The following is a 14206-nucleotide window of genomic DNA, read 5'->3' as shown; positions in this document are numbered from 1 at the left end:
AAAAAATAACCGAATTTCCGAAATAATCGAACCGAATTTTTTAATTCGGTCGGTTCGGTCGGTTTATTCGGTTTAACCGAATTGTTGCTCACCCCTAGATCCAGGTATCTACAGTTCGATTCTCAGCTACAACATATTTACAAGAATTTTCTTTCAAATGGGGAACGCAATCAAAGGATGCTGGACATCTGAATTGGTCGCCGTAAGTACTTCCCGATTTACTCTGGTGGTCGGTGGAAAAATTCTATAGGACCGGATCGGCCATCCTCAGAGATTGAGTCCATGAGACTGACTGTGATTTATCATTTTTTTAGATAATCGCATATTTGACAATTTTTAGGGAGACATTTTTTTTTTTTTTTTTGCTTTTTTAGGCAGGAAGGAGGCTTCAAGCAAACTATCAGCTAGGTTCCAGCTTAAATGTTAGAACCTTTCATGTGGCATCTTTGTCATGGAGGGTAGCACCAGTGCAACACTGAGTGTTGTATCACCACTAGCTAAATCATACATTAATTATCGATCTATCATAGACGATCGAGAAGATATAGGTATAAATGGCTGGCAACGTTGCAACAGTGGCCTGTGACTTGGAGAAGAGAAAGTTGATACTATCACATGAACTAATTCCTCCACACGACCCATTTCATTTGCATCAAGATCAATTTCTATCGCTACTCAATCACTTATCACCTGCGATCCCTCTTTGATGGATACGTCATCTTCCTTGGAGCCAAAGTCCTAACTAGATTTTTTTATTTGTTTGTTTTTTGTGAAGTACATGTTTTTGGTACTTTTGTTGATATAAATGACGGAGTTAGAAATCTTATATTGGGGAAGAGGAGTGAAAGGTGTAGGTGTTGAGGAGTTGAACCAGCTAGGTATTTTAATTTGGCTAGATGATATTCACGAAGTCAATGAATTAGACTCCTTCACATTTAGATCTAGAATGGGTGGCACTTACAGACCCAACTAATCAATTAAAATATTAGAAAGTATCAATACAAAAAAAAATAAAATAAATCCTAGTCAGTCTCATGGATTCAATCCCTGGGGGTGGCCGGTCCGGTCCCACGGAAGTTTTCCACCGACCACCAGGGTAAATCGGGAAGCACATACAGCGACCAATCCAGATGTCCAGCATCCTTTGATTGCGTTCTCCATTTGGAAGAAAATTTTTGCAAATACGCCGTAGTTGGAGATCAAACCGCGGGTCCCTGGGTCACAATCCGAATGTCCTACCGTTGCACCATTGCCCCGGGAACAAAAGTATCAATACAAAGTAGCTACTAATTGTGGAATAAATACCATGACCCTTCCGAATATCTTTTAGTATGAAAAATTTATACTAAAAAATATATTGGTCTAGAGACATGGGTTTCGTTTTCTTCCCCTATAAGTTTTCAACCCAACATTAAACTTTGTGCAAACATTACCAAAAGAAAAATGAGGAATGGATAAATAAAAAATTGACCAGCTAAGCAAATACCTACTTAACCGCTAACTCACCCAAAACACTATCACTTAACTCCACAAAAGAAAGGAATCTAGACACTATGATGGAGTCATAAGTAGTGACGTCATATAAGATGCTCTACTTTTAAAAGTTACTTTACTTTTACTTAATGTGACCGAAAGAACTAGACGCATAAGTGAAAGATAACTCTACTTCGGATTTACTTTTCCTAATAAATGGTATTGTAAAATTTTGGAGTCCGAGTTCAATCCAGCTCAACCTTACTCCCCGGCAAGAAAAACAAGAATCCTTACTTTTCCTAGCAAATGGTATTGTAAAATGTTAGAGTCCGAGTTCAATCCAGCTCTATATAAGAACCTTACTCCCTGACAAGAAAAACAAGAATCCTTACTTTTCCTAGCAAATGGTATTGTAAAATGTTAGAGTCCGAGTTCAATCCATCTCTATGTAAGGACCTTAATCCTTGGCATGAAAAAAAGAATCCAAAGACTAGCAAGTGTGTACAAGTTGGTGCTATTGGTGCAGAAAGCACCAGATGATCGAACTAAAATTTTGATAATGGTAAAGGGTTCAAATTAAGTCTGTGAAGTAAAAATGAAATAATCTAAGTATGCAAGTAGCATAAAGAAGTCCTAGTTATGACTAGGCAAAGGAAGTCCTAGTCAGGAGGACTAGATTAAGTCCTGGTCAAAAGGACTAAGTATGAGACTAAGCAAGGAAGTCCTGGTCAAGAGGACTGGACAGAAAGACTTAGTAGATCGAAGAACAAGAAAGTCTAGGCAGGTTTGGAGAATCAGACGTCTAGCAATGGAAGTCCTGGGGGCTAAGAATCAGAAGCTGAGCAAAGTCCAACAGGTCTAAAGGACCGGATTGGCAAAAGGTAAATTCTCTCAAGAGGAGTAGGTGAAAACGCGTTCCTGGGAAGAGGAACAATATGCGTCGATCTAACCAAGAGTTTCACTGGAAACCTAAAGTTAAGACCAGACAGTTTACCAAAACTGTCAAATTTCTTACTAATATTTTGTTGTGGACTAGAAACTCAAACAACTAATAAGGATAGCCTAAAACTGCAGTGAAGTTAGAATGTTCAGAAACAGCAAAGAAAGAAAACCGAAAATCAGAACTCTTCCCTCCTTTCCAATTTCGAATGCAATCTTCACAACTTGGTTGTCAATCAAGCTGGTAAACCCTTCAGAGAGGCTTCACTGATCCCTCTGGAGCTTTCTTCTAGTCTCCGGAGTGTTTCGCTCGCTGCCAGCATCAAGAATCGCCCGGAAAAACCCTCTCCGGCCAAGTCAACACTGTGCGACGCGTTTTCAGCTGGCAATTACTGGATTCCCTGGCTTCTCTTGCTCCGATTGAAATGATCGTGGCTCCGGTGTGCTACACGATCCTCAGAGAACCCCTCAGAGGACTCGCGGCGTCGGATGGCGTTGTGGATGGCCGGAACTCGAGAAAACAGAGGTGAACGCCGGTGAAGAAACCCTCTCCGCCGCACCGGAACCAGCTGCCGGAAGATACCCAAAGAACCGGGTTCGAGCTCCTCAGAGACCAAGGAATGCAACGGAATAGGTTTGGGAGGAAGAGGGCGCCCGTGGAGGTACGTCGCCGAACAGGGGTGGCGTCGGGACGATGCACAGTAGCGGCGCCGAATTCCTCAATTAAAATCTGTTTATATAGTTTCCCATTGATTAATCAATGCATCTTGGCCGTCCATTTTGATTTCGATGATCTGACTTGATCTAGGGCTTTAGGGTTTGCGAAAAATTCTGAAATTTTGACCGGGCTCGATCTCGATCATGTCCTCCATGTTGGCTTGATCAATTTGACAATTTTGACTCGATTTGATCTTGGTTGAGCTTGAACTTGACTCGATTTGAGCCCTAAAATCAAATAAACCTAATTAATGTAAAATTTGCCATTAAATTATAGAATTTATAATATTATCTTCAATTATACCATATGACACAAATATATTCAAATCAATTCATTTAATAATTATTTTCAAGTAAAAATCCAGAATTGAATTGATAAAAATGCATAGGAAACCTTGACTCATCATAAAGACAAGTCCTGGTTTAGAGGATCAGGCAGAAGTCTTAGTAAGGTCAAGTACACCAGGTGCAAATCCAGGCAGTGTCAGGAGGATTGGGAAGCATGACAAAAATTCAAACAAGTCAGGGGACCGGATGCTTAGTGCAAGTCTAGGCGGTCTAAGGGTTGATCCAAACAAGACCTAATGTTTGGATGTGAGTGAAGTCTAGTCAAGTCAGTTTGACCATATGACTAGCGAGAAGTCCTAGTCAGTTAAACTGGACAGTAGAAGTCCTGATTTGGAAGATTAAGCATGGAAATCCTAGTGAGTGAAGCTAGGCAAGGAAAGTCTTAGTTATAGGCTAGGGAAAGGCAAGTCCTGGTTTGGAGGATCAGGCAGAAGTCTTAGTAAAGTCAAGTACACCAAGTGCAAGTCCAAGCAGTGTCAGGAGGATCGGGAAGCATGACAAAAATCGAAGCAAGTCAGAGGAACGGATACTTGGTGCAAGTCTAGGCGATCAAGTACACCGGTAGCCTAGCAGCAAATCCTGGGGGCTGAGGATTATGGCTATGCGGGAATGTAGGATCTTGTAATGCGCTAGAGGGGGGTGAATAGCGCGTTGTCGCTTTTTGTTCGTTCGTTTCTATTAGAATAACTTGCAGCGGATTGAATAAAGATGCAGGGAACTTGCGGATTTTACTTGGTTCCTAACCCCTCAGGGTTAATACGTCCAAGGCTTATATACAGGAGGCGTCCATCCACTAGTAGTCTCCTTTCCAAACTTTGTTCGGAGGTGGAGAAATCCATCTTACAGTCTAAATAAATAAAAGCAAGTAATTAAAGAACATAAAGTAATACTGAAATAAAAACAAACACTTTCGCCGATCTGGAAGTTCTGAGCGCCACGCACTCCTCCTGGATCTTCCCTGGTTGCAAACGCTTGGCCTCGTTCGCATTTCGAACCACTACTAGAAGGAGAGAATAACTTGGAATTCGTTGATCTGGTTGTGGACGTCACCCCTCCTTTTATAGCATGCTCAAGTTGACTCTAGCCAATCTCAGGTCAATCCCACCTAGACTGCGATCCTCTTTCTCCACGGTTGACTTGGCCTTCAGGTCGACTGGAGCATCCATTCAGGTCGACTCCAAGCTAACGTGGAAAATCTTGATAAACCATAGAAAAGGACTTCTTCATAGCCTAAATTTATGTAGACGACATCATTTTTGAATTCAACCAATACTAAATTCTTAAATGAATTTGTTGAACTAATGAAAAATGAGTTCGAAATGAGTTGAGTAGGTGAGTTATACTTTTTCTTAGGGATACAAATAAAACAGACTAAAGATGGTAACTACATTTATCATATTAAATATGCTAAAAAGCTAATTAAGAAATTTAGCATGAAAAATGTAAAAGAAAAAAAAAACACTCATAGTAATAAATATAAATATTGATAATGATCCAGAAGAAAAATAAGTAGATTTAAAATACTATAGGAGTATAATAGGTAGTCTACTATACTTAACTGCAAATTGATCTGATATTTTATTTGCAGTTGGTATGTGTGCTAGGTATCAATCAAATGCTAAAGAATCTCACCTAACATTAGTAAAAATAATACTTAGGTATGTCAAGGGAACACTAAATGTAGGAATATGGTGTTGGGATCGGTGCGTTCGCTAGAGAGGGTGAATAGCGATTCTTCAAATTTTTCTACGAAAATGTTAGCGGAAGTAAAATAAATATGAAAAATAAAGAACAATCGCTAACCCGGTTGTTTACTTGGTATCTACCTCTTACGAGGTGACTAATCCAAGGATCCACACTGATAGGCTCCCGCAAGTATCGGGTGTCGTCAAGTAATAAAAGATCGAATCCATAGGGATCGTGGAATTAACCACTAAACTAACACAAGAAGAGTGGAGAAATAATATGATTTGGGTTTGTGTGGGGGAAGTTGAAAGAGAGTGCTAGTGCTCTTAATCCTCAATCAAAGAGAAATCGACTGTGACAGTGTGTGGAAGGCGATCCTAGGACTTCGGATTCCTCGAAATAATGATTGATTGTCTATGGATTCTTTACCATTCCTCAATACATGCACATTTGCAGGGATTCTAACCAAATTATCCAATTATACCTTGTCAGGGTTCCTCGGAATAAATCGATAATGTTCTAGTATTACGATTGCTAGCTCGAGATGACTCCAGATAGCCTGGTTATGGCTTTCCCGCTGTCACTCAGATGCCCCAGCATATTACCAGATGTCCTACCCTCTGTCACTAGGTATTCGATTAAGGACCTCTTCCTAATAATCAATAACCATTAGTTATCCCTGATAGAGACTCATCATAGCCTAAAGAATTCCTCGGAAGGTCCGGTTATAAGGCTTTCCTCCTGTCACAAGGCACCCCGGGCATACGATCCTAAGAATCCTCAAAACCACAAATCATCCCTATCCTTATAGATTTAACACCATCCAATAACATATTATTAATTGAACACAAGACATAAATCTATAAAGTAAAACTGCACATGCATTTCATAGAACATGGTAATTGACAAATCCATAATTACAATAAACCATTATCCTCGATTCCTCCTACATCCTAGAATCAAGAGGACTACTCCATGATGGAGAGAATACAACACGAAGAAGAATGTAAAGAATACTTTTTATCCAAGAGAAATCAAGGAATAAAACTTATCAAGGGTTGTCTTCTTCTCCGGATTGCAACTCCTGCGTCAATGGTGGATGGAGGTGATGAAGAGTCCGGACGGATGAACGGATCATCGATTTTTGCTCCGAGTTGCGGCGTCGGTGGCTCTAAAACACTCCTTTTGCTCTCCAAAGTCCTCCCCCCTCTTTAGAGCACTTAAGAGGGGTTATTTATAGGCCTCCACGAAATGACACTAAAATCGGTCAAGCACGCCCCCGTCACACGGCCGTGTCTGGGAGACACGGCCATGTGTGGCCGCCTACTGTAGTGGAGGCACGGCCATGCTTGTGAGGCACGGCCAACTGAATATGGTGTTCTGAGCAGGAGGCACGATCGTGCCTATGAGGCACGATCGTGCCTATGAGGCACGGCCAGGGGCAGATACTCCTCTATTGGGGAGACACGGCCATGCCTTAGTGTGGCACTGTGGAGGAGACACGGTCGTGTCTGGGAGACACGACCATGTCTTGGCTGCTGCAGGAGGAGGACACGGCCGTGCCTGTGAGGCACGACCTGAACTTGTTGAGCTTCTGTTTGAGGGGCACGGCCGTGCCATTGAGGCACGATCCCTTAGAGGTGTTAGACACGGCCGTGCCTGTGATGCACGGCCCTGTCTTGCCTTGTCTTCAATTAATGCTCCATCTTGTCTGTTTTGCTCCGTTTCTGTCCTACAAAAATACCAAGAACACGAGCAGACCTCCGAACTAGAAAATAGAGGAATTAATGCCTGAATGCATAGATCAAGGATGTAATATACGTAGGAAATAGCATGAAGTTCAGAAAGATAAGCGAATAAAGCATAAAAGATGTGTGTAAGTCTTACGCACATCACACACACATAGACGACCTTTTCACTATGAAAACTCTCCTTTTCGAAGCACGCTTCAAAGGTGGAGAAAACTCTCACAAACTAATCTCTTCCTTTCACAAGATTGATTAGTGAAGTAAGGAGGAAGAGTAAAGCTTTTCAAAGTCAAAGAATTGTTAGAGAAAATGATGAAAAAGAAGTATATATTCTTCAGCGTTGTTTGCTATTTTTATATTTTTCGTACACCAATCGACTGCTCCAAGGGCCAGTCGACTGATGGGCTTCAACGGCTCTTTAATCTGCATTTAATCAGCCAGCTGTCGCCTCAATGATCACTTAGCAGTCGACTGCACCGTAAGCAGTCGACTGCTCCACTCAACTGATCTCTCTGTGAACTCTGTGTGTGCTTCTGATCAACCACCAGTCGATTGTTCCAAAGGCCACTCGACTGCTCAAGCTGAAATTCCCCATTCAGGTTCTTTTTCAACCCTTAGCCTTGACGCAAGCCTTCAAACACCTTCCACAAGCCTCGTGTCTTTCCTTGCACTCGCTTGAGATGTTTCCCTCAGCTTCGTCGTGCTAAGTCTCCCTTTGCCAAGAGACGCTGTACCTCTGGGACTTTATTCTTTGCCAAGAGACCTCACCTCCGAGACTTCATCCTTTGCCAAGTCTTCCAACCTCGACTTTCTTGTGAACTCAAACCACACAAGTTAGATCACCAACATTGCCTAACTTAAATGCATTTTAGCCAAACATTAAAATCCAAATCACTTGGGGCAAGATTGCACCAACAATCTCTCCCTTTTTGATGTTTAACAAAAATTTGTTTAAGTTAGGTCTTTAAAACAACATGTATTAAATAACAACAATTTATCCCAGTAAAAACTGAATTAATCATCATTCATAAGCATAATAAATCAATAAGTATCACTAAGCATGATTAGCATGAATATTAAATCATGAATGACTTTTAAAAATCTAACTTGAACCCTTCATTCTCCCCCTTTTTTGTTAATCATCAAACACATCGGAAACCAATAAGGAAGATATAAAAATTTTGACTTAAAGATCCAAGAAGGAGCATAACATGTCAAACTTACCAACATTTGGCACAAGCTCCCCCTAAAATCATACACCCTTATGCACCAATAATTTTATTTTGGACATCGAAATTTTAGGTTTAGACCAGTCCAATTGATCAACAATGTTATTTTAGAGTATACATCAAGAGTTGGAGGTCAAAGAATTGTCAATTGCCAAGAAACAGGTTAAAAATAGAGGTTAACAGAGTCATCAGTCGACTGGTATCTTCATCAGTCGACTGATAACTGAAAAATATATTTTTCAGCCCCAACTTCAAAAATTCATAACATCGATGAAAGTGATCCTAGGGACTCAGTGCAATTCCCTTCACTTTCGTGCATCTCTCCAATATAAAAAAGTCACGACCAAGCTTTAGTGGCACTGAAATCAAAAGAATTAAACAATTAAAAATAAAAGAATAAATGAATAAATAAATGAATCAATGAATAAACAAACAAATGAATGAAATGAATAAACAAATAAGAACACCAATGTCCAGTCTAACATAAACAAACATCATGTGAGTCCTCGACAACGACGCTAAAATTTTGATATGGTATGTTTGTATGGAAATTATTTTATTTATATATTTTTATCTTATTTTGTCACTTACACCGAGCAAAATTAATTAATTATTTATGTACCAAATCCTTTATTATCGCTAAGGTAATATAGAGAGGTCAGGGTCGTCTCTCTTGGACTCAATGACCGGAAGTTATTATAGACATTTGGTGTAGGGGTTTTATTGTGTTTTATTTATCCTAACTATCTACTATTTATTCAAAAGAATCCTAAGTATACAGAATACATATTCCATAATCATACATGTATTCAAACAACAACATATTTACATTGTACAAACTCATCCACTAACAATATACATCTAAACAACATATCTACAATATCAAACAATAATTTGCACATGCCAAAACATGATAACACAATAAGCACATTTATATACAACACTAACAAACCTAGTTCCACATACAAATACAAAGTACAACATGACGTGCATTCCTACAACATGTACAAACATACAAATTACATTATACTACATTGTACATCATACAAAATCAAATACTAAAATACAATTTCCTAACCACAATGTTATTTAAACAACAATTCAATTTACACTACTAAGAAACAAACATATACAATAATTTACAAAACAAACCTATACACCAAATGATTGTACAACTCTTTTTACATGTTCAATGACTTATTTATTAATACAAGTCATCATACAACATCACTATAAATCTTATATACACAAATTTACACTACATATAAGTAATAATAACACACAAACAATTTACAATTCACATTTATTAATTCACAATCATTATTTCAATCTACAACACAACACAACACATCCTATACAACTCGAACATGTTTAACCAACATTCTATTGGGATGTATACTAAAAGCCTAACTTTTGTATAAACATCTATCTTGAAATAATATGAAATAAGAATCACATTAGTCAAATGTCTGCATTTTATATAATGCAGTTGTCCACTTAATTTATATTGTAGATAACATGGTATGTGGTGTCACACACAGAAGATCATGTTATCAGTTCCTTATAAATTATAAATAGTAGCTCACAACCAAGATGGATAGGGACAAACCATTGGAGTAGTTGTAGTGTAATTGGTATTAGTTTATCTTGACTATTAAATTACACTAGTACACTTTGTGTGTATTGAGCAGGACCGTTTGAGGTCGTTCGATTTATACTGACTATATAATCGAACTAGACCTCAGTTATTATGGATGTGTATGCTCTTAATCCTGATATAATAGTAAGCACATATACTTAGTATGTATTTCTTTGATTCATCAAAGGGTGAGATTTATCTCCTTAAATCAAGAGGCCCGATGAGTTGGGAGATAATGCTATGTATATGGTGTGTTGTTGATTATAGAAAGAAACTGTGTCCTAATATTTAGGCTGATGATGTCCCCTTGAGGAGCTCATAAGGATTATCATGTAAACCCTGCAGGTGGACTTAGTTCCGCATGATAATAAGGTTGAGTGGTACTACTCTTGGATTCAGAAGTTAATTAATTGAGTTGTCAGTAATTCAATTAATTGACGGACATACGATATCTTAAACATAGGGAGATTAATGCACTCATAATAAGAAGGAGCTCATATTATAATATGGGATTGGTGCGGTAGTTCAATAATAACCCTTTAGTGGTATGAGTTATTATTGATGGACTTGAGTTGGGTGTTCAGGGAGAACACAGGAAGCCCAAGCCCATCAGGAGGCCATAACCAATTCCTCCTCTAGGTCCCTGTTGTAGCCTCTGGATAAAGCCTCGAATCCACCTAAGAGAATTCTGTAAGAGTTTCGGGTAGGAAATTTTGTTAAGAATTTTTCTTGTAAAAAATTCTGTTAAGAATTTTTCTTTCTGGAAAATTCTGTTAAGAATTTTCTTGTGAAAAATTCTGTTAAGAATTTTTCTATGAAAAATTCTGTTAAGAATTTCTGTTAAGAAATTCTGTTAAGAATTTCTATTATGAAATTCTGTTAAGAATTCTATTTCTTCTAAATCGTAAACAAAATTTTCATATGATTTTTCAAGAAATTTTGTTAAAATAACAAAACTTAATAAAGGAATTTTGTTAAGAAATTAACGAAATTTTATTAAGAAGTTTGTTAAGAAAATAACAAAATTTAATTAAGAAAATTTATTAAGAAAACTAACAAATCTTATCAAGAGATTTTATTAGGTTTTTTTTCTAACTAAATCTGGATAAGAAAAATTTATTAGATTCTTTTTAAATTTTCTAAGATGGCAAAGCTATATAAGGAGAGGAGAAGGGGAGGCTCAAAAAGAGGATATAGAAATATACAACCTAATCCTTTAGCCGCCCACCCCTTCTTGCTTTTCTTCTTTCCTTGTTTGCTAGGGCCGGCACCCCTTCCCCCTCCTCCTCTTCCTTGGTTGCTTAGGCGTCCATCTTCTCCCTTTATCCCTTTCTAGGGCCGACGCACAAGGATCTATTCCTTGCTAGGGCCGGCGGCCAAAAGAAGAGGAAGAAGAAGGAGAAGAGGAAGACGAAGAGGAAGAAGAAGGGGAGGTCCTTTTCCTCTTTGGTCTCTAAGTCTCTTCCTTCTTCCATTCTTTAGGTGGCGCGACTTTGAAAGGATTCTTTCCTTTGATAGGGTCGGCGCCTAAGGAAGATTAGAGATAGGGATATGAAGAGAAGAAGCAAAAGTCCAAGTGGGTAGTCTTGCCAAGCAAAAGTCCAAGTGGGAAGTCTTGGCAAGGAAAAGCCCAAGTGGGTAGTCTTGGCAAGGAAAAGTCCAAGTGGGTAGTCTTGGCAAGGACTTGACATGACGAAGCTGATGGAAGCATCTCAAGCTAGTGCAGGGAAGGCATGAGGCTGTGGAAGATGTTTGAAGGCCGAGGTCTAGGTCAGGAGAAGCTGAAATGTGATTTTTCAGCTTCACCAGTCGACTGGCCCTGCCAGCAGTCGACTGCTCATAAATCAGACGCACACAGAGAAATCAGTCGAGCCAGAGGAAGACAGGAGTCGACTGGGCAGTCGACTGGTGTTATGGTGAGTCGACTGTTGCCAGTCGACTGGTCTTGGAACAGTCGACTGTGATTTAAACGTTGCAGAAAATTGGCAAGCACTTAATGCGCTTTAATGCGAGATTTTGTTGCCGATTGAAGGCATCAGTCGACTGGCCCTGCCAGCAGTCGTCTGATGTTGCAGAGTTATAAAAGAAGCCTGCTCGATAATTGATAAAGAATCTTCACCATTTTCTGTCTCTTTGCGCTTCTTCTGAGAACTTGTTTGTTCTCTATTCTCTGCTTTCTTTTTCTCTCCTCACAAACAATATTTCATATCATTCTTGAGGAGATCTAAAGAGTTGTAAAGGTTTCTCCGCCTTCGAGGTTTTCGAGAAGGAGAAGATTCATAGTGTATCGGGTGTGTGCGTGCGTGTGGATCCTTGGATTAGTCACCTCTACGGAGGTGGATACCATGTAAACAAACCGGGTTAGCGTTGATCTCTTACTTTCTCTTTTATATTTTTGCTTCCGCTAATCTCTGTGCAGAGAAAGAACAAGAAAAGTCGAGAAACGCTATTCACCCCCCTCTAGCGAACCAACCGATCCTAACAAATACATGCTGTTCAATCCACTCAAACCAGTGATTACCATATCTAGCTAAACAATAATTGAATCCCAACCTTACAAAGATAACCAATCCATATTTACATCATCAATCATCACCAAAATCAAAGCTATCAAAATCCAAGTGGAACACATATAACTAGCACATATTCATGATTGTGATACACATCTCATGCACTTCAAACCAAAGCATAATTGAGGGTCTTGCATTGAGGAAATTTGTTACAAACAAAGCAAACAAACCCCAAAAACAATTAGAGTTAGATTAGAATTTAGGCTTAAGGTTAGTGTTAGAATTGAGATTAGAGTTAAGGTTAGAGTTAGAATGAGAGTTAGCAATTAGGGTTAAGAAGCACAGTTAGCTAAGAATTATTCATGGGGGGGTTTTGATACTGTAAATGACACAACACAAAGCAATTAAACAGCAATCGAAAAAGAAAAAAAATAGAGTAGTAACGGAGGAAAAAAATGGATGACAATGGAGTAGGAATTGGGGTTCTTCCCTCTCCAAACCGGCACAGAACAGAAAACCTCAGCCATCTCCAGTTGAAAGCACCTACGGGACGGCGAAGCTTGCTGAGCGAATCGCCCACAGCACAGCATAATCGGAGAAGACACAGGCTTGGGTCCTCAGACGCTGGTCTGATGCCCTGCTGAACCACAGACAGAACAATCAGGAAAAGGAACTGGAAACCGACCCTTACCTTGCCCCATTTCCGGTGGCAGTGGCGACAAAGACGATCGGCGACCTCTACTGAACCACAGACAGAGTCCGACGGAATCCTGCTGAACCACAGACAGGACCGGCTAACTCCGGCTCTTCGGAGGAGGCGGATGAGGGAGCTGTCGTTAGCTGCCAACGTTGGAGAACCCTCACAACGGCAGAAGCTAGACGACAGAGGAAGGGAGAAGATGTTACCGAAGCTCACGGCAAAACCTTCTGTGGGCGTCGACACTCGGCAATCGGAGGTAGCTGCGCCCTTGCTTTGCACTGATCGGAAGGAGGAAGAGGGACACGGTGGGGCTCAAGACCGCGACGGCGAAGAGGAGAAGGAAACGATGGACAGTGCTCGCGATTTGGGAAGCACTGTAGCTTCCCAAAATCGCGAGTGAGCCCCCAAATCTGTGAACCGGGCTTTGACTTTTAACGCAGCGCTGAACCGACGCTGATGAACCGTTCGAAATCAAATCAAGTGCACCGGTGGCTTTTGATTTGGACTGGGCTTAATTGCTGATTTAGGTGTTGGGTCGGCTGAATTAAATGGGTTGACTCTTGTTTTGCTTTGGATCAATACAATGCAAATGGATTGGGGATGAATTGATTTAACTCGGGTCTGAATTTATTTAATTGAATCTGATTGATTTAAACTGATTAGATCCCAACTTTTGATCTGGTTGAGCAAATTAAAATTAATTTGAGCCCAACTCAAACTAAGACCATCCTAATTTCCTGCAAAATAAAAGACACCAAATTAATATCCTTGAATTTCCATAAATTCATGCAAAATATAATAAAGATAAACAATCCATCCAACATAATTAATCAACCCAAAATCTAATTTATTAACATGAAATATGATCAAATCGATTCAAAATAACTCTAATTAAACAGATAAAAATGCCCGTTATCAAATAACAACATGCTAGACATTTAGAAACGATGAATCTTCTTCGCTCCTATCATGCAAACCAACACCCCTCCTTCAAACTAGATTTTAACTATATATTTAGACGTTTGATTAATTTTGACTTATTTTGCTGTTATGCAGTCAACTCTTTTAAGTTTATTTTAAGCTTACTTATGTTTACTTGTTGACTTGTTTGACTTAATTGTTGACTTTACTTGAATTTAAGAAAAGAAAGAAATATGCGATGAACTTGCAGCTGACAAACTCAGTCAATGGCGAACTCATGGTCAGGTCACAGTACA

This window comes from Curcuma longa, chromosome 4, assembly GCF_044706935.1.
Source record: "Curcuma longa cultivar G26 ecotype Majalengka, Jawa Barat chromosome 4, ITB_CL_G26_1.1, whole genome shotgun sequence".
Lineage (NCBI taxonomy): Eukaryota > Viridiplantae > Streptophyta > Magnoliopsida > Zingiberales > Zingiberaceae > Curcuma > Curcuma longa.
Note: the sequence above shows the minus strand (reverse complement) of the source record.